The 21,997-nt window shown below is 24.5% G+C and overlaps 1 protein-coding gene across 1 annotated transcript in view; it reads right to left on the minus strand.

Annotated features, from left to right (window-relative positions):
- Positions 1-1,648: 1,648 nt before the first annotated feature.
- LOC145287916 (histone-lysine N-methyltransferase SETMAR-like) overlaps positions 1,649-21,997 on the minus strand; it is a 401,357-nt gene continuing 381,008 nt past the window's right edge. The window contains exon 2 of the transcript XR_013869226.1: positions 1,649-1,766. The gene's annotated coding sequence lies outside the window, so the exon portion shown is untranslated. The remainder of the gene's footprint in view (positions 1,767-21,997) is intronic.

A 21,997-nucleotide genomic window follows, 5' to 3' on the forward strand; every position in this document is an offset into this window, starting at 1 on the left:
AATATTTAGTTTTTAAATAAACTTACTTTCACAATGAATTTATTTTTCTTGATTTAAATTTGAATTTTCTAAAAGTTTCATAATATTTGTCTAATAATTTTTCATTGAAATCATTTTTCTTTTTCAATTAATTTTTCATTGAAATTGTTTGGATTTTAAATTAATTTTTCATTGAAAATGTTTTCATTTTCGAGTAATTTTTCATTTTTTTTATTTTTCAATTATTTTTTTCATTGAATTACATTTGTACTGACAGAAATAATATATTTTTCATTGAAAATATTAGTCAGTATTTGCACGTAAAAAAAAAATAATAATTAAATATTCGTTTGGCATCTCCCGATGTTTTCTGTAAACCGCCTAAACAATTCTGATGATAGCACGGTCCTCATACTGCATAAATACAGATACTATTACAAATTTGTTGGCATCCATCTGTCTCGGGAGACAATGGAGTTCTGTAACTCAGTTCAGTTCATTGCAGAATTGCAGTGCCTGCTGTGACTGTGCAGGTCTATCCTGACTCGGTAGGCTTCACTGCTGTTGCCACAAATGCAAGTGACGCCTAGTTCTGAAAGCTTTGATGCAGCTCTGTCTAAAAGTATTACACCCTCACTTGTAGACATCTTTGTAGTACCTATACTTCCTGGTGAACTCACCAAACAGAATGTTCTTGCGGATCCTCCCCCTAAAATATGTAATTAGATATATCGAGTTTAACTCCTTCCAGCTCTAAAGGTATAAATGTGCACTCCTTCACTAGCTATATGTAATGTAGCAACATGTGTTCAATTAATTGAATTCAGTGAATAGTTTATAGTAGATACTGCACTTTAGAATCAAAACAATCTAAAGATAGATAAAGTGTTTATTTCTCTTCTACGACAGGATGATGTGACACAAGGGTAGGAAAGTGAGATTAGACAAGCCAGCGCTCTAGAGGAAGAGCACTCTGGTTTGGCAGAAAAATGGGCAGTCCTGTTAACATTCTCGCGTAGGGGCGCTTCAGGCGATTAGTAATAGACTAACCCCTTTCTCAATGGAAGAAAGTACAGCCCAGGTTGGTAGACCTCATAGAACTGTACAAGACCAAAGCTATACCTCAGTCAGCTGGGAATGAGTTATCTCAACAATTATTTATTGGCTGTAAAAAACAGATCTTCCGGTACTATCAGATCAGGCTGTCTGAAAGTATCGGCTTTCTCACCTAAAATGCTCCAAACATTAAAGTTATCGGTTTTTTCCTTTTTCTTTGCCAAATTCATTCATGTTCTGCAAAGTCAAAAATAAAAAAAAATTCCTATACAAAAAAAAGCAAACCAAACACCATGAATAAATATTTAACGATCTAAAGAACTTGAGCACAATTTTTTTTTCAAAATGAATTCGGCATTAAATAACCCTAAAAGGGTTGATATACCATGAAATAAAACAACCAAACCAAACCAAACCAAACTCCACGAATAAATATTTGAATATAGAAAGAACTTAAAGCATAAAACCTTTTTTTTTTTTTCCAAAATTATTAGATTCGGCATTAAATAACATGAAAAGATGTTGCTATGCCGTAAAACAAAATAACAAAACGAATCGTAAAACAGTTCAACTGAAACAAATTTTCCTGAAGCATACCCGGTAATGATGGCCTCATCTCGAGTTTTCCTGCATCCATCTTGGATTCACCCTCTCCTCTCATCCCAATCTTGCCCAATACATCATATGCGTATGCAAGGTAGATTACGCATTTTGAGCTGGTCATTAAAATACTGAAAGATAAGAAACGTGATTATCATGAAGCAATTCCAATTTAATTAATCAAAACAAGTAATTATTCAAATGGAGAAAATGTTTTTAATTGCCAATATCCGCAAGATTAACACTGTCACACGTTGAAAGCATTTCTAAGCATTTTACTCAATAATGATTGCCGAGGTGGAAAACACAATTTTTGAAATAATTAATTTGAATTGAAAGATAACGTTTTCTTATAATAGCTAATGAAACATCAGTATTATTAATATGTTTAGCGCATCGAAAGCATTTTAATTGTTTTAGCTGTGCGCTTTTTTTTTTTTTTACAAAGGAGTCACCACTTATCAACGCCCGGAGGCCACTCGAGGATAAGGGTTAATGGCTATACATTAGTCAATGAGATTATATCGTAGTAATCATAAGTAGTGGAAATTTTGTAAATTGGATTACTAAGGGGGATAGTTCATCAAGAATTTGTTTATGTTGGACTTGAAGACAATCAAATTGTAGTCAGCTGGAAAGCAGGCAAACGGAAGAAAGTTCCACAGGCATGCGGTTCTAAGAAAGACGCTTTGTTCATAGAATCTACATTTAGATTTAAGCACGGATAAAGAGTGTGGGAAATTATTGATAGTGGTTTTGGCTAGACGAGTGTTTTTCGCTTTGCTGTTTTGTCTAGGAACAAAGTGTAGTCTCTGTTCTGATACTCCACTTCACCTTTTTCTGTCTTAGGTCAATGAAGGAGAAATATTTCTTTGTATCCCAATCTAGATCATGCCTTTTTGGGAAGTTGGATTTGTGATGAGTGGAGATGTAATTCGAACGAACGCTAAAACGATTGGCTTTAATAGCCACCTTCTTTCTTTCTCTGCTTTGTCAAGATACAATCTCCTCTTCACTGCCAAAAACAAGTTAGAGTTTTCACAGGAATGTGCTAACTCAATATTTTTCAACCAATGAAAATCAGTTTGAACCTAAAATCTAAGAATCCGGTACAAACTTAGAAACCCTTACAAAAAACAAGAAAATAATCAGGCAAAGGAGATCAAACCCAGCACACCTCAAAGTACTCAAGAACTATGCGCCCCCCCCCTCCGTGTCTTTGGCCGGAAGAGGCACAATGAAAAAGAACACTTCAAAATCAATCTACAAGTCTCATCTAGTGCACTTATTCATATGTTTATTGTTTACTAGCAGGGTAACCCAAAATTGCCTGGGATTGAATGAAGATCAACAAATGTTCCCCCTTCAATACTTTTATGGTCATTGAAATCTGTGAAACCGTCCATTTTTCAATCAAATCGATTGCTTGCCTGCAATAGTCGGGGACCCACTACGGTGTATCAGGAGAAAACTTCACATGCCTCCCCACAGTGATTAGTCTACAATACATTATAGTCTATATTGCACTGTAGAGAACCCACTCTTGATTTTATAAAATTATTTTTACATAATGGTTTGAATCAAAGTTTAAAATACAAAAGTCAAGTATCATGGTGCAATTTCACCCTAAATAGAAACACTCATTTCGAACACACCTCTGTCTTATCAAAGAACCTACTATTGATTTTATATGCTGGGCTTTTATGCTTGTGTGGTGTTAAATTGTATAAGGTGTTAACTTTGTTCAGAATCGGACTTCCTTCTTTAATAAGATTGAATTATCAGATTCAGTTATTGATTTTCGATACTTATCAGATGCATTCAGATTATAACAACCTTGAATTAAACCACAATCCTACCGCAAATCCTAACAGAAATCGAAAAACTAATAACACTATACGAATACCTGGCAAAATATACACTTATATTAGCGCGACTTCAACATTAATTAAGGTTAGGATATCTAATCACATTTCTTCCTTTAATAATGGAATCACTGATAATAGCCAGGGAACTTCTCTAACTACTTTAATCAAAAACCTTAAATCTAAAAACGTCCCTTTCTCTATCAATTGGGCTATTCTTAAAATGTCAGTCTCATACCTCAGGTTCTAAGTCTTGCCACCTTTGCATATCTTAAGCTATTTGTACAATTACTTCCTTCAAAATATCAACATAATTAATTCTAAAAGTGAACAAATTTCCCAATGTAAACCCAAGAAAAAATGCAAATATAACCAATTCGAAATTATTTAGCTTGTTTCTAAAATCTTAGGCTATAAATTTACTTAATATGAGGGATTTCTTTTATTCCTCTTCATTAATTTTTTTGTGAGGCTAGAGGAGCTGTTATATACTGGCCCTTGCGGTATATCTACATATATGTATGCTTCTGTTTTTATATGTACATGTGTGAGTGTATTCATGTGTATACATATGAGTGTGTATATATGCATATATATGTGTATAAAAAAACTTGAATTTTACTTCTCTGTGATCCGATGGCTTTTCTGGAAGTAGGAATTTATCCTAGACATCTGTAACTCTGTTTCCCGTTCTTATGGATTACCAATGGACTGTTCTTTCTGGAATTTACCTCCTTATTCAATGGATTTTCACCATATCCTTTTATACTTTTACTTTTTCCCTTGTTTCTGCTTTTATAATTATTATGAAATTTTATAAACTTTCACTAACTGTTAAAAATATTTTATACAAATATGATTCAATTCATATTGTAGTTTCTTTTTATGCATTAATCTGCAAAATTTATTGCATATTTTGCAAAACTCTTTACTCTGATAAGAAAAATTGCATTTTTGAAACTCTGCACAATAAGGTCTTTTAAGTTTATCTGTACTCCTTGTCGGATAATTAAAAAATTCTGTATACATTTTTACAGGTTTTTAATGTTTTTTTGAGAACTTGAATTAATTTTCAATAAGATCTTTCTATTATAATATATATATATATATATATATATATATATATATATATATATATATATATATATATATATACATATATATATATAGTGAGTATTTGTACATAATTTTTCATTTAAGCAAATATTATTGAAAATAAGAGAAAGCTTCTATTTAATTATATTTTTAAAGATTTTTAAAATGATTTTTTCTATTAAAATTAACTAACATCTACAAAAACATAATCGTCTTCCTCAGTTACTAATATCGCCTACAAAACTAATAATACTATTTTGAAATGTTTAACTTTATATAATTTCATCTTGTAATGCTAATTCTGGCATCACGGAATTTAAATTGTTAACATCTTTCCTGAACAATGTGAAAACGTACTCCCGGCATATAATTCATACATACTACATTAGATTTTGATAATAAATAATATTAAACGTCCATTTGCTTGTTTTGTTCATGTGCTTTTTCACCTGACGATTCGACGAAAAATCGAAAATGTTTGTGATACATATGGAACATATTATTTTAAAAAAATACTTTAACACTAAAAAGATCATAAGAAAAATCGAAAACATTAAAAAGAAGCTTTCTTTTGAACTACTGTTCTCATCCTGAGTTTTATTATGGGGAAAGGGATGGTTTGGGCTAATTTGATTTTTTTGTTGTTTGAAGCTATTATTGTCTGTGCTTAATTGGATTGTAGAGTAGGACATTTTAATTGAATTTTTATGAAATACGGTAATGTATCTATGTGGTTGCTTAAAAGAATTTTCTATAATCTTATAAAATTCTTTTAGTATATTTGTTTTGACATTTGAGCTGAAAGGGGGTTAAACCAAATATTTTTCTTTTTTCTAAGACGATTGTGGGGTTTGGGTTGTTATGATTATTGCGGAGTTGTGTTGTTAAAGCGGTTGGTTGTTATAGTTATTATTCAGTGGAAGAGATTGTTTTTAGAATCTGATTTATTTTAAGTTATGTTATCCGTTATTACGGCTGTTAGATGGCTGATAACGGGATTATTGTGGTTATATTGTACTTTTTCATTATACCGTGAATTTTTAAGGCGTTATTGAAGAAGGGTTACAGTCTGGTTGAAAGTTATTTGTCTGCGAAGATATTCTTCCAGAGACAGAATGGATTTTAAAATAGAATTAGAGTGATTGGAAAACTTGTGAACATAGAAAAGATTTAAATTGGTCTTATGGTAGGGACTGTAGGATTCTGTATTAAGGTTTAGCGTAGTATCAAGAAAATTAGAAGCTTTTTGTCCGGGTCAATTGTTAAAAAAATCTATGTAATTTTCTAATAGTTTTATTATATTGCCATGATCTAGCTCTAGTAGCAAAGTATTTTGTCTTCGGAAGAGTTTCTGCATAACTAATAAGTAAATTTTTTTTTACTCTTATGAATTTCAAAGATTCCTATTTCCTTTTCCCACTGTCTCTCTCCTTTCTTTATCCTTTCTCTCTCATTGTGATGTTATAATAGACCCTCTTTTCTCCTTCGCTCTCTCTCCCTTTCCTCTCTCTGTCTCGTCTTTCCTTTCTTTTTTTATTTTTTTATATCATCCCTTTCCTAACATCACTTTTCTCGTCATTCGCCATTTATTCACGCTATTCGCCCTTCCTTTCGTCATCTAAAGCATTCATAGCAAGCGTGCACGGTAACAAGCAGCAAGGAAATAACATGATAATTAGAGTTTTACCAATATGTAGATTCCCATGGCTAAATGTACACATTAACATTACAAATACACATTCGTATTTTTTACATCATATTATATTTTATGCAATCTCTTGTTTTTGAAGGTAGTAAAAAACATGAAGGCATTTCATTTGCATTCATAATGCAATTACTCTACGCTTGCAACGTGTGAAACGCTGCATTCTCGTTTTGTGCTCAGATAATTTTAAAAGCCAACGTAGATACACCCACCCTCTTACTCCAATACGACACTGTGATATCCTTTGTTCCGTTGAGGAAGGAGATAACTGAGGAAACAAGGGGGGTGGTCCAAAGATGATTATTACTGACAGAAAATAGTTTTCCCTTGTCGTTTTACACAGGAGAAGAGCAGTTCATGAGATGTAAATGAGCATAACAAATCATTGTACCTGAACAAAAACAGATATACAGTCGATCATTAGTCGACCATTTAGGGAGGAAATTTTGGTTAAAATGAACGTAGAAACATCTGGCGAACGTAATGAGACCGAATCTAGAACGCGTGATGGAAATAGTCTTGACCTATCTTATCATTGCCATAAAAGAACCCGTCTTGTCTGGCGTGTAGAACAACAATATGGTGAATAACAAGTACACGCCGGAACTAGAGTATTCACGTGTGACCATAAAAGACGGATTTAAAGGATGTTGAATGAAAACGTTTTAGCACTCCAAAGGCAGGGCTCATTGATGGATGTTGAATGAAAACGTTTTAGCACTCCAGAGGCAGGGTTCATTGAGCGATAAAAATCAGTATTGAAACGTTGGAAAAATGTTTACTATTCGGTAAAAAGCCAGTGGCAAGCACTTTGTTGCATTGAATACAGTGACACTGTAGAAAAGTATACCATATAATAAAGTTCCAGACGTGTTCACGCTGTTTCTATCAACAAAAAGATCTGTTATCTATTTTCTTTTCTATGCCTTTAGTAACGATAAATCCACTTTTTTGTTTATTTAATACAGAAACATAATACCCATTGAAAATGACTAATTCAACACAAATTGCTTGTTTAGCTGGGAGACATTTTCAGTTGATACTCTTCACAGGAATCTGTCCTGATTAATAAGTGAAGTCTTACTATCTAATACTTTGGTATTCAAATCGACGATGCTATTATTATAAGAAGTAATGATAATTATACTCTCGAAAGTGCATTTATTTGTTAGTAAAAACGGTAAAAAGTAAGCACACGAAGTAATATTTCCCGCGTTTACGTGAAATCAAGCGACGGTCGTTTTAATGCGTAATGTCATTCACTGTGAAATTTAATACACTCTAAAGAAGAACATACCTGCACATGCTGGAACTAGAGTATTTCTATGGATTGACAAAGTGTATAACCAGCATGTTTTCCTATCCATAAAAGACAAGCTTAATGCGTTTTAGCATTCAAAAAGCGAAACTCATCTATCTATATAATGCAATGATATCGCTTTGTCTCTTCCATATGCAGTTCAAATAGGAACACAACTGAAAACGTCCTAAAAAAAAAAGCCTTCACACGCACATAACATACAGTATTTCCTAAAGCGTGTTCTGTGAACCACTGCATGCATTATATCCATGTTCAAAAATAATTACATTTATTCCGAACACAATGACCCTCAAATATATAATCTAACAACCGAGGTAGGTTTTACTCTCTATACATTAAGTCCTCTCACTCTCTCCACTTCACTGTCAAACTTCTAATTATATAGGTATAGGTATACTTAATTGTACACAATCGCTTATTATTTACTTGCAGTCCATATATTAATTCATACATACTACATCAGATTTTGATGATAAATAATAATAATGATCAGCATTGAAAATGGTTTTATTAGAGAAAAGTCTAGTACATGATAAAAAGACTTTGTGGTAAACATGTAACTGCATTGAAGCTCGGGTAAATAAATATAGAAAACATAATCATGCTGACATATCAGTTTTCATCAAACCTATAAAGTTAAGCAACATTAAACCCAGTCGGTATGAGATGGGTAACCATTTAAGAATATCAATCACTTTATGTGTTAATCCAGCGACACCTCCCTGCTTGATAAACAACAACATCAACAAAAAAAAAAAAATAAATAAACTGCAAATCTAAATGACAAAATCGGGACATACATGTCACTGAAGACCAGGGTTTTTTTTTTTACACAGTGATCACCACTTATCAAGGCCCGGAGGCCACTCAGGGATAAGGGTTATTGCAAGTAAATTACGGTAGTGTGGAGATTTGATGAAGTGTTTACTTAAGGGTGCGGTTCATTAGGAATTTGTTAACATTGGACTTGAAGACATCCAAGTCAGGCAGACAGAACAGAGTTCCACAGGCGTGCAGTTCTAAGAAAGAAGCTTTGTTCATGGAATCCGCGTTTTGATTTAGGCACAGATATAGAGTGGGGGAAATTTTTCACAGTGGATTCAGCTAGACGGGTGTTTTTCGTGAAAGATTGGCGAGGGGGGGACCAGAGATTGGAGTTCAGACGAGCACCTGCCATGGAAATAACGATAAAACAAAGATATGCTCGTAACGTCTCTTCTATGGGAGAGAGGTTGCAGGGAAGAGAAAAGGGTATCCCCGACTAAGCCACGAAATCTATTTTGTACTCTGTCAAGGCAGGATAGGCTGTTTTTAGCAGTTCCTGCCCAGATATGGCAACAGTATTCCATCCTTGGACGTACTTGGCTTTTATATAGATAGAGTGAATGCTGCATCAGGATGATGCAGTATACACCTTCCTCCCATGGAAAAGGCAAGCACCGATACACATTATTGCCAGAATGTTGCTGCATCTGGCTGCTGTGCACATCGCGGATCAAGATTTTACCATCGTTTTCTTTTTCTTGTAACTTTTCTTATATGTAGGTATGGTTGAAAGGTATTGGAGGTTGGAAATTCTTTTTTTTTTCTCTCTCAGATGAGTTTTCTTCTCAGACTGGTGATTCTCAAGGGCTAGGTAATCCACCTTGACATCTTTTTATATCAATCATAACAGAAAAGAAAAGAAAAAAAAAACAAAAGAAAAAGAAAGAAAAAGAAAAGAAAAGAAACATTTTAACATTATTAGGCTTTTTCTTTCTTTTTCTTTTTCTTTTCTTTTCTTTCCCGCCGATTAACTCTTAGCATGAACCTTGACCTATTTTTTGAATCGTGTCAAATCCTGTCTAGACATTTCATATTCAAGATTAATAAGTTAGACGCTCCCTTTATTTTATTTATTTATTTATTTTCTTTAACTTTTTCTTTTACTTTCTTCCACCCCACCTCTCTTAAAATTAAATTCTCCTACCAGTTCCTTATTTTTAGAAGATAGAATTTAAATCTTGCGATTTTAATATCATAACATTATAACATTTTTACTTGTGCTGACTTACAAATATAATTTTGATAACAAAAACTGCATCTGATTTTTAAAGACTATTTTGCTGTGGTTTGATAAGCAATTATTTTATTTAATTATTTTCATTTTCATTTAATTTTAATTCAATTTTATTTGCCTGTCTACGGATATCTTTTGGTTTTTATTCCGGATTGATATAATCAAAGATCTGCTGGATACCGAATCAAACTAAAGAAAAACTGTGGAAATATGTATATATTGGATTGTTATCAGCTTCCCTGGATTTATTACAAATCACGTTGGATCTTTGTACCTGCCGGATACCAAGAGCTTCCATTACAGGATTTAGCATACACTTTCAATTTGAAGTTCAATATCCTTTCTTTTTTGTGCTGCATTAATATTCAGTTTCCCTTATTCTATGTAGCTAAAATGATTTAAAAACTTAAAAATTATTCAATTTAATTTTCTATGTTTATTATCGTTAGCAAATTAGGTGCAAACCTTTTATAACATTTGCTAATATTTTTCTTCCGAGGAGATGTATAAACATCAAAAACTCATGGGTTAAGGAAATATATTTTACTATAACGTATTCTTTGTCTTGCATGCAATAAAATTTATATATTTGAAATTTAACTTTTTAAAATCGCAAATTTTAAATTCCTAAATTATGATATATATATATATATATATATATATATATATATATATATATATATATATATATATATATATATATATATATATATATATAATTACCGTTTTATCTGCTTTACTTGTTTGTTTCGGTTACCGAATCGTACCAACAACCCAGTAACTTCATCAGACTTTAACTTTTTTTCTGTTAAAGTCTGATGAAATTACTGGGTCGTTGATACGATTCGGTAACCAAAACAAGCAGATAAAACGGTAATAAAAAGATATATCGTTTCTGAATTTTTGAGATGAGGATTGGTTATTTGTATTAATATTCATCGGACTACTGTTCTCATCTTGAGTTTGATTTTCACAACGTTTCGGTCGATATAACCTCTGACCTTCTTCAGGTGTATCTTGTTGAACTTGGGAATGTTTCTGTCGAACTCAGGAATTTGGACGGAATTTCGAGCGGAACCCTTTATTTACTTCATGGGGGTAGCGTGCTCTTATTCCGTCAGCACTGACTGGATAGAGGTTCTAAGGATTGAACCTTCAACCTTCAGGAGAATATGATTTTTACAATTGAATTTTCCCAGTACTCTAACCACTGCGCCACAATTAAGACAATTCTAGTACAAATTTTAGGAGCCTTAACCTATTTTTATTTCTAGTTGTAAATATCACCATTTATTACTAATTATTACTATATATTAATGTATATCTATCTCTATACTTATTGCTTGTATATATTAAGGTTTTTACTTATTGCTTGTATATATTAAGGTTTTTACTTATTGCTTATATATATTAATGTTTTTACTTATTGCTTGTATATATTAAGGTTTTTACTTATTGCTTATATATATTAATGTTTTTACTTATTGCTTGTATATATTAAGGTTTTTACTTATTGTTTGTATATATTAAGGTTTTTACTTATTGCTTATATATATTAATGTTTTTACTTATTGCTTGTATATATTAAGGTTTTTACTTATTGCTTGTATATATTAAGGTTTTTACTTATTGCTTGTATATATTAAGGTTTTTACTTATTGCTTGTATATATTAAGGTTTTTACTTATTGCTTGTATATATTAAGGTTTTTACTTATTGCTTATATATATTAAGGTTTTTACTTATTGCTTGTATATATTAAGGTTTTTACTTATTGCTTGTATATATTAAGGTTTTTACTTATTGCTTGTATATATTAAGGTTTTTACTTATTGCTTATATATATTAATGTTTTTACTTATTGCTTGTATATATTAAGGTTTTTACTTATTGCTTATATATATTAAGGTTTTTACTTATTGCTTGTATATATTAAGGTTTTTACTTATTGCTTGTATATATTAAGGTTTTTACTTATTGCTTATATATATTAATGTTTTTACTTATTGCTTGTATATATTAAGGTTTTTACTTATTGCTTATATATATTAATGTTTTTACTTATTGCTTGTATATATTAAGGTTTTTACTTATTGCTTGTATATATTAAGGTTTTTACTTATTGCTTATATATATTAATGTTTTTACTTATTGCTTGTATATATTAAGGTTTTTACTTATTGCTTGTATATATTAAGGTTTTTACTTATTGCTTGTATATATTAAGGTTTTTACTTATTGCTTGTATATATTAAGGTTTTTACTTATTGCTTGTATATATTAATGTTTTTACTTATTGCTTGTATATATTAAGGTTTTTACTTATTGCTTATATATATTAAGGTTTTTACTTATTGCTTGTATATATTAAGGTTTTTACTTATTGCTTGTATATATTAAGGTTTTTACTTATTGATTGTATATATTAAGGTTTTTACTTATTGCTTATATATATTAATGTTTTTACTTATTGCTTGTATATATTAAGGTTTTTACTTATTGCTTATATATATTAAGGTTTTTACTTATTGCTTGTATATATTAAGGTTTTTACTTATTGCTTGTATATATAAAGGTTTTTACTTATTGCTTATATATATTAATGTTTTTACTTATTGCTTGTATATATTAAGGTTTTTACTTATTGCTTATATATATTAATGTTTTTACTTATTGCTTGTATATATTAAGGTTTTTACTTATTGCTTGTATATATTAAGGTTTTTACTTATTGCTTATATATATTAATGTTTTTACTTATTGCTTGTATATATTAAGGTTTTTACTTATTGCTTGTATATATATATTAAGGTTTTTACTTATTGCTTGTATATATTAAGGTTTTTACTTATTGCTTGTATATATTAAGGTTTTTACTTATTGCTTGTATATATTAAGGTTTTTACTTATTACTTGTATATATTAAGGTTTTTACTTATTGCTTGTATATATTAAGGTTTTTACTTATTGCTTTTATATATTAAGGTTTTTACTTATTGCTTATATATATTAAGGTTTTTACTTATTGCTTGTATATATTAAGGTTTTTACTTATTGCTTGTATATATTAAGGTTTTTACTTATTGCTTATATATATTAATGTTTTTACTTATTGCTTGTATATATTAAGGTTTTTACTTATTACTTGTATATATTAAGGTTTTTACTTATTGCTTGTATATATTAAGGTTTTTACTTATTGCTTGTATATATTAAGGTTTTTACTTATTGCTTGTATATATTAAGGTTTTTACTTATTACTTGTATATATAAAGGTTTTTACTTATTGCTTGTATATATTAAGGTTTTTACTTATTGCTTGTATATATTAAGGTTTTTACTTATTGCTTGTATATATTAAGGTTTTTACTTATTGCTTATATATATTAATGTTTTTACTTATTACTTGTATATATTAATGTTTTTAATTATTACTTGTATATATTAAGGTTTTTACTTATTGCTTATATATATTAAGGTTTTTACTTATTACTTGTATATATTAATGTTTTTACTTATTACTTGTATATATTAAGGTTTTTACTTATTACTTGTATATATTAAGGTTTTTACTTATTACTTGTATATATTAAGGTTTTTACTTATTGCTTATATATATTAATGTTTTTACTTATTACTTGTATATATTAATGTTTTTACTTATTGCTTGTATATATTAATGTTTTTACTTATTGCTTGTATATATTAATGTTTTTACTTATTACTTGTATATATTAATGTTTTTACTTATTGCTTGTATATATTAATGTTTTTACTTATTGCTTATATATATTAATGTTTTTACTTATTACTTGTATATATTAATGTTTTTACTTATTACTTGTATATATTAATGTTTTTACTTATTGCTTGTATATATTAAGGTTTTTACTTATTGCTTGTATATATTAATGTTTTTACTTATTACTTGTATATATTAATGTTTTTACTTATTGCTTGTATATATTAATGTTTTTACTTATTGCTTGTATATATTAATGTTTTTACTTATTGCTTGTATATATTAATGTTTTTACTTATTGCTTGTATATATTAATGTTTTTACTTATTACTTGTATATATTAATGTTTTTACTTATTACTTGTATATATTAATGTTTTTACTTATTGCTTGTATATATTAAGGTTTTTACTTATTGCTTGTATATATTAATGTTTTTACTTATTGCTTGTATATATTATTGTTTTTACTGATTGCTTGTATATATTAATGTTTTTAATTATTACTTGTATATATTAATGTTTTTACTTATTACTTGTATATATTAATGTTTTTACTTATTGCTTGTATATATTAATGTTTTTACTTATTACTTGTATATATTAATGTTTTTACTTATTGCTTGTATATATTAAGGTTTTTACTTATTACTTGTATATATTAATGTTTTTACTTATTACTTGTATATATTAAGTTGTTTACTTATTGCTTGTATATATTAATGTTTTTACTTATTGCTTGTATATATTAATGTTTTTACTTATTGCTTGTATATATTAATGTTTTTACTTATTGCTTGTATATATTAAGGTTTTTACTTATTGCTTGTATATATTAATGTTTTTACTTATTGCTTGTATATATTAAGGTTTTTACTTATTACTTGTATATATTAATGTTTTTACTTATTACTTGTATATATTAATGTTTTTACTTATTGCTTGTATATATTAATGTTTTTACTTATTGCTTGTATATATTAAGGTTTTTACTTATTACTTGTATATATTAAGGTTTTTACTTATTGCTTGTATATATTAATGTTTTTACTTATTGCTTGTATATATTAATGTTTTTACTTATTACTTGTATATATTAATGTTTTTACTTATTGCTTGTATATATTAATGTTTTTACTTATTGCTTGTATATATTAATATTTTTCTTATTACTTGTATATATTAAGGTTTTTACTTATTACTTGTATATATTAAGTTTTTTACTTATTGCTTGTATATATTAATGTTTTTACTTATTACTTGTATATATTAATGTTTTTACTTATTAATTGTATATATTAATGTTTTTACTTATTGCTTGTATATATTAATGTTTTTACTTATTGCTTGTATATATTAATGTTTTTACTTATTGCTTGTATATATTAAGGTTTTTACTTATTACTTGTATATATTAAGTTTTTTACTTATTGCTTGTATATATTAATGTTTTTACTAATTACTTGTATATATTAATGTTTTTACTTATTAATTGTATATATTAATGTTTTTACTTATTGCTTGTATATATTAATGTTTTTACTTATTACTTGTATATATTAATGTTTTTACTTATTGCTTGTATATATTAATGTTTTTACTTATTAATTGTATATATTAATGTTTTTACTTATTGCTTGTATATATTAATGTTTTTACTTATTAATTGTATATATTAATGTTTTTACTTATTGCTTGTATATATTAATGTTTTTACTTATTAATTGTATATATTAATGTTTTTACTTATTACTTGTATATATTAATGTTTTTACTTATTAATTGTATATATTAATGTTTTTACTTATTACTTGTATATATTAATGTTTTTACTTATTGCTTGTATATATTAATGTTTTTACTTATTGCTTGTATATATTAATGTTTTTACTTATTGCTTGTATATATTAATGTTTTTACTTATTGCTTGTATATATTAATGTTTTTACTTATTAATTGTATATATTAATGTTTTTACTTATTACTTGTATATATTAGGTTTTTTACTTATTGCTTGTATATATTAATGTTTTTACTTATTACTTGTATATATTAATGTTTTTACTTATTAATTGTATATATTAATGTTTTTACTTATTAATTGTATATATTAATGTTTTTACTTATTGCTTGTATATATTAATGTTTTTACTTATTGCTTGTATATATTAATGTTTTTACTTATTGCTTGTATATATTAAGGTTTTTACTTATTACCTGTATATATTAATGTTTTTACTTATTACTTGTATATATTAATGTTTTTACTTATTACTTGTATATATTAATGTTTTTACTTATTGCTTGTATATATTAATGTTTTTACTTATTGCTTGTATATATTAATGTTTTTACTTATTACTTGTATATATTAAGGTTTTTACTTATTACTTGTATATATTAATGTTTTTACTTATTGCTTGTATATATTAATGTTTTTACTTATTGCTTGTATATATTAAGGTTTTTACTTATTACTTGTATATATTAAGGTTTTTACTTATTACTTGTATATATTAATGTTTTTACTTATTACTTGTATATATTAATGTTTTTACTTATTGCTTGTATATATTAATGTTTTTACTTATTGCTTGTATATATTAAGGTTTTTACTTATTACTTGTATATATTAATGTTTTTACTTATTACTTGTATATATTAATGTTTTTACTTATTGCTTGTATATATTAATGTTTTTACTTATTGCTTGTATATATTAATGTTTTTCTTATTACTTGTATATATTAATGTTTTTACTTATTACTTGTATATATTAATGTTTTTACTGATTACTTGTATATATTAAGGTTTTTACTTATTGCTTGTATATATTAATGTTTTTACTTATTACTTGTATATATTAAGTTTTTTACTTATTGCTTGTATATATTAATGTTTTTACTTATTACTTGTATATATTAAGTTGTTTACTTATTGCTTGTATATATTAATGTTTTTACTTATTGCTTGTATATATTAATGTTTTTTTTTATTGCTTGTATATATTAATGTTTTTACTTATTACTTGTATATATTAATGTGTTTAATTATTACTTGTATATATTAATGTTTTTACTTATTGCTTGTATATATTAATGTTTTTATTTATTGCTTGTATATATTAAGGTTTTTACTTATTGCTTGTATATATTAATGTTTTTACTTATTACTTTTATATATTAATGTTTTTACTTATTGCTTGTATATATTAATGTTTTTACTTATTGCTTGTATATATGAAGGTTTTTAATTATTGCTTGTATATATTAAGGTTTTTACTTATTGCTTGTATATATTAAGGTTTTTACTTATTACTTGTATATATTAATGTTTTTACTTATTACTTGTATATATTAATGTTTTTACTTATTGCTTGTATATATTAATGTTTTTAATTATTACTTGTATATATTAATGTTTTTACTTATTGCTTGTATATATTAATGTTTGTACTTATTTCTTGTATATATTAAGGTTTTTACTTATTACTTGTATATATTAAGGTTTTTACTTATTACTTGTATATATTAATGTTTTTACTTATTACTTGTATATATTAAGGTTTTTACTTATTGCTTGTATATATTAAGGTTTTTACTTATTACTTGTATATATTAAGGTTTTTAGTTATTACTTGTATATATTAATGTTTTTACTTATTACTTTTATATATTAAGGTTTTTACTTATTGCTTGTATATATTAAGGTTTTTACTTATTACTTGTATATATTAATGTTTTTACTTATTACTTGTATATATTAATGTTTTTACTTATTGCTTGTATATATTAATGTTTTTACTTATTGCTTGTATATATTAATGTTTTTACTTATTACTTGTATATATTAATGTTTTTACTTATTACTTTTATATATTAAGGTTTTTACTTATTGCTTGTATATATTAAGGTTTTTACTTATTACTTGTATATATTAATGTTTTTACTTATTACTTGTATATATTAATGTTTTTACTTATTGCTTGTATATATTAATGTTTTTACTTATTGCTTGTATATATTAATGTTTTTACTTATTACTTGTATATATTAATAATTTTACTTATTGCTTGTATATATTAATGTTTTTACTTATTGCTTATATATATTAATGTTTTTACTTATTACTTGTATATATTAATGTTTTTAATTATTACTTGTATATATTAATGTTTTTACTTATTGCTTGTATATATTAAGGTTTTTACTTATTGCTTGTATATATTAATGTTTTTACTTATTACTTGTATATATTAATGTTTTTACTTATTGCTTGTATATATTAATGTTTTTACTTATTGCTTGTATATATTAATGTTTTTACTTATTACTTTTATATATTAATGTTTTTACTTATTGCTTGTATATATTAATGTTTTTACTTATTACTTGTATATATTAATGTTTTTACTTATTGCTTGTATATATTAATGTTTTTACTTATTACTTGTATATATTAATGTTTTTACTTATTGCTTGTATATATTAATGTTTTTACTTATTGCTTATATATATTAATGTTTTTACTTATTACTTGTATATATTAATGTTTTTACTTATTGCTTGTATATATTAAGGTTTTTACTTATTGCTTGTATATATTAATGTTTTTACTTATTACTTGTATATATTAATGTTTTTACTTATTACTTGTATATATTAATGTTTTTACTTATTGCTTGTATATATTAATGTTTTTACTTATTACTTGTATATATTAATGTTTTTATTATTGCTTGTATATATTAATGTTTTTACTTATTACTTATATATATTAATGTTTTTACTTATTACTTGTATATATTAATGTTTTTACTTATTACTTGTATATATTAATGTTTTTACTTATTGCTTGTATATATTAAGGTTTTTACTTATTGCTTGTATATATTAATGTTTTTACTTATTACTTTTATATATTAAGGTTTTTACTTATTGCTTGTATATATAAATGTTTTTACTTATTACTTGTATATATTAATGTTTTTACTTATTACTTGTATATATTAATGTTTTTACTTATTGCTTGTATATATAAAGGTTTTTACTTATTGCTTGTATATATTAATGTTTTTACTTATTGCTTGTATATATTAATGTTTTTACTTATTGCTTATATATATTAATGTTTTTACTTATTACTTGTATATATTAATGTTTTTAATTATTACTTGTATATATTAATGTTTTTACTTATTGCTTGTATATATTAAGGTTTTTACTTATTGCTTGTATATATTAATGTTTTTACTTATTACTTGTATATATTAATGTTTTTACTTATTGCTTGTATATATTAATGTTTTTACTTATTACTTGTATATATTAATGTTTTTACTTATTGCTTGTATATATTAATGTTTTTACTTATTGCTTGTATATATTAATGTTTTTACTTATTACTTGTATATATTAATGTTTTTACTTATTACTTGTATATATTAATGTTTTTACTTATTGCTTGTATATATTAAGGTTTTTACTTATTGCTTGTATATATTAATGTTTTTACTTATTGCTTGTATATATTATTGTTTTTACTGATTGCTTGTATATATTAATGTTTTTAATTATTACTTGTATATATTAATGTTTTTACTTATTACTTGTATATATTAATGTTTTTACTTATTGCTTGTATATATTAATGTTTTTACTTATTACTTGTATATATTAATGTTTTTACTTATTGCTTGTATATATTAAGGTTTTTACTTATTACTTGTATATATTAATGTTTTTACTTATTACTTGTATATATTAAGTTGTTTACTTATTGCTTGTATATATTAATGTTTTTACTTATTGCTTGTATATATTAATGTTTTTACTTATTGCTTGTATATATTAATGTTTTTACTTATTGCTTGTATATATTAAGGTTTTTACTTATTGCTTGTATATATTAATGTTTTTACTTATTGCTTGTATATATTAAGGTATTTACTTATTACTTGTATATATTAATGTTTTTACTTATTACTTGTATATATTAATGTTTTTACTTATTGCTTGTATATATTAATGTTTTTACTTATTGCTTGTATATATTAAGGTTTTTACTTATTACTTGTATATATTAAGGTTTTTACTTATTGCTTGTATATATTAATGTTTTTACTTATTGCTTGTATATATTAAGGTTTTTACTTATTACTTGTATATATTAATGTTTTTACTTATTGCTTGTATATATTAATGTTTTTACTTATTGCTTGTATATATTAATATTTTTACTTATTACTTGTATATATTAAGGTTTTTACTTATTACTTGTATATATAAAGTTTTTTACTTATTGCTTGTATATATTAATGTTTTTACTTATTACTTGTATATATTAATGTTTTTACTTATTAATTGTATATATTAATGTTTTTACTTATTGCTTGTATATATTAATGTTTTTACTTATTGCTTGTATATATTAATGTTTTTACTTATTGCTTGTATATATTAAGGTTTTTACTTATTACTTGTATATATTAAGTTTTTTACTTATTGCTTGTATATATTAATGTTTTTACTAATTACTTGTATATATTAATGTTTTTACTTATTAATTGTATATATTAATGTTTTTACTTATTGCTTGTATATATTAATGTTTTTACTTATTACTTTTAAATATTAATGTTTTTACTTATTGCTTGTATATATTAATGTTTTTACTTATTAATTGTATATATTAATGTTTTTACTTATTGCTTGTATATATTAATGTTTTTACTTATTAATTGTATATATTAATGTTTTTACTTATTGCTTGTATATATTAATGTTTTTACTTATTAATTGTATATATTAATGTTTTTACTTATTACTTGTATATATTAATGTTTTTACTTATTAATTGTATATATTAATGTTTTTACTTATTACTTGTATATATTAATGTTTTTACTTATTGCTTGTATATATTAATGTTTTTACTTATTGCTTGTATATATTAATGTTTTTACTTATTGCTTGTATATATTAATGTTTTTACTTATTGCTTGTATATATTAATGTTTTTACTTATTGCTTGTATATATTAATGTTTTTACTTATTAATTGTATATATTAATGTTTTTACTTATTACTTGTATATATTAGGTTTTTTACTTATTGCTTGTATATATTAATGTTTTTACTTATTACTTGTATATATTAATGTTTTTACTTATTAATTGTATATATTAATGTTTTTACTTATTAATTGTATATATTAATGTTTTTACTTATTGCTTGTATATATTAATGTTTTTACTTATTGCTTGTATATATTAATGTTTTTACTTATTGCTTGTATATATTAAGGTTTTTACTTATTACCTGTATATATTAATGTTTTTACTTATTACTTGTATATATTAATGTTTTTACTTATTACTTGTATATATTAATGTTTTTACTTATTGCTTGTATATATTAATGTTTTTACTTATTGCTTGTATATATTAATGTTTTTACTTATTACTTGTATATATTAAGGTTTTTACTTATTACTTGTATATATTAATGTTTTTACTTATTGCTTGTATATATTAATGTTTTTACTTATTGCTTGTATATATTAAGGTTTTTACTTATTACTTGTATATATTAAGGTTTTTACTTATTACTTGTATATATTAATGTTTTTACTTATTACTTGTATATATTAATGTTTTTACTTATTGCTTGTATATATTAATGTTTTTACTTATTGCTTGTATATATTAAGGTTTTTACTTATTACTTGTATATATTAATGTTTTTACTTATTACTTGTATATATTAATGTTTTTACTTATTGCTTGTATATATTAATATTTTTACTTATTGCTTGTATATATTAATGTTTTTCTTATTACTTGTATATATTAATGTTTTTACTTATTACTTGTATATATTAATGTTTTTACTTATTACTTGTATATATTAAGGTTTTTACTTATTGCTTGTATATATTAATGTTTTTACTTATTGCTTGTATATATTAATGTTTTTACTTATTACTTGTATATATTAAGTTTTTTACTTATTGCTTGTATATATTAATGTTTTTACTTATTACTTGTATATATTAAGTTGTTTACTTATTGCTTGTATATATTAATGTTTTTACTTATTGCTTGTATATATTAATGTGTTTACTTATTGCTTGTATATATTAATGTTTTTACTTATTACTTGTATATATTAATGTTTTTAATTATTACTTGTATATATTAATGTTTTTACTTATTGCTTGTATATATTAATGTTTTTACTTATTGCTTGTATATATTAAGGTTTTTAATTATTGCTTGTATATATTAAGGTTTTTACTTATTGCTTGTATATATTAAGGTTTTTACTTATTACTTGTATATATTAATGTTTTTACTTATTACTTGTATATATTAATGTTTTTACTTATTGCTTGTATATATTAATGTTTTTAATTATTACTTGTATATATTAATGTTTTTACTTATTGCTTGTATATATTAATGTTTGTACTTATTTCTTGTATATATTAAGGTTTTTACTTATTACTTGTATATATTAAGGTTTTTACTTATTACTTGTATATATTAATGTTTTTACTTATTACTTGTATATATTA

Source organism: Euprymna scolopes, chromosome 11, assembly GCF_053919585.1.
Source record: "Euprymna scolopes isolate OS-2025 chromosome 11, ASM5391958v1, whole genome shotgun sequence".
NCBI lineage: Eukaryota > Metazoa > Mollusca > Cephalopoda > Sepiida > Sepiolidae > Euprymna > Euprymna scolopes.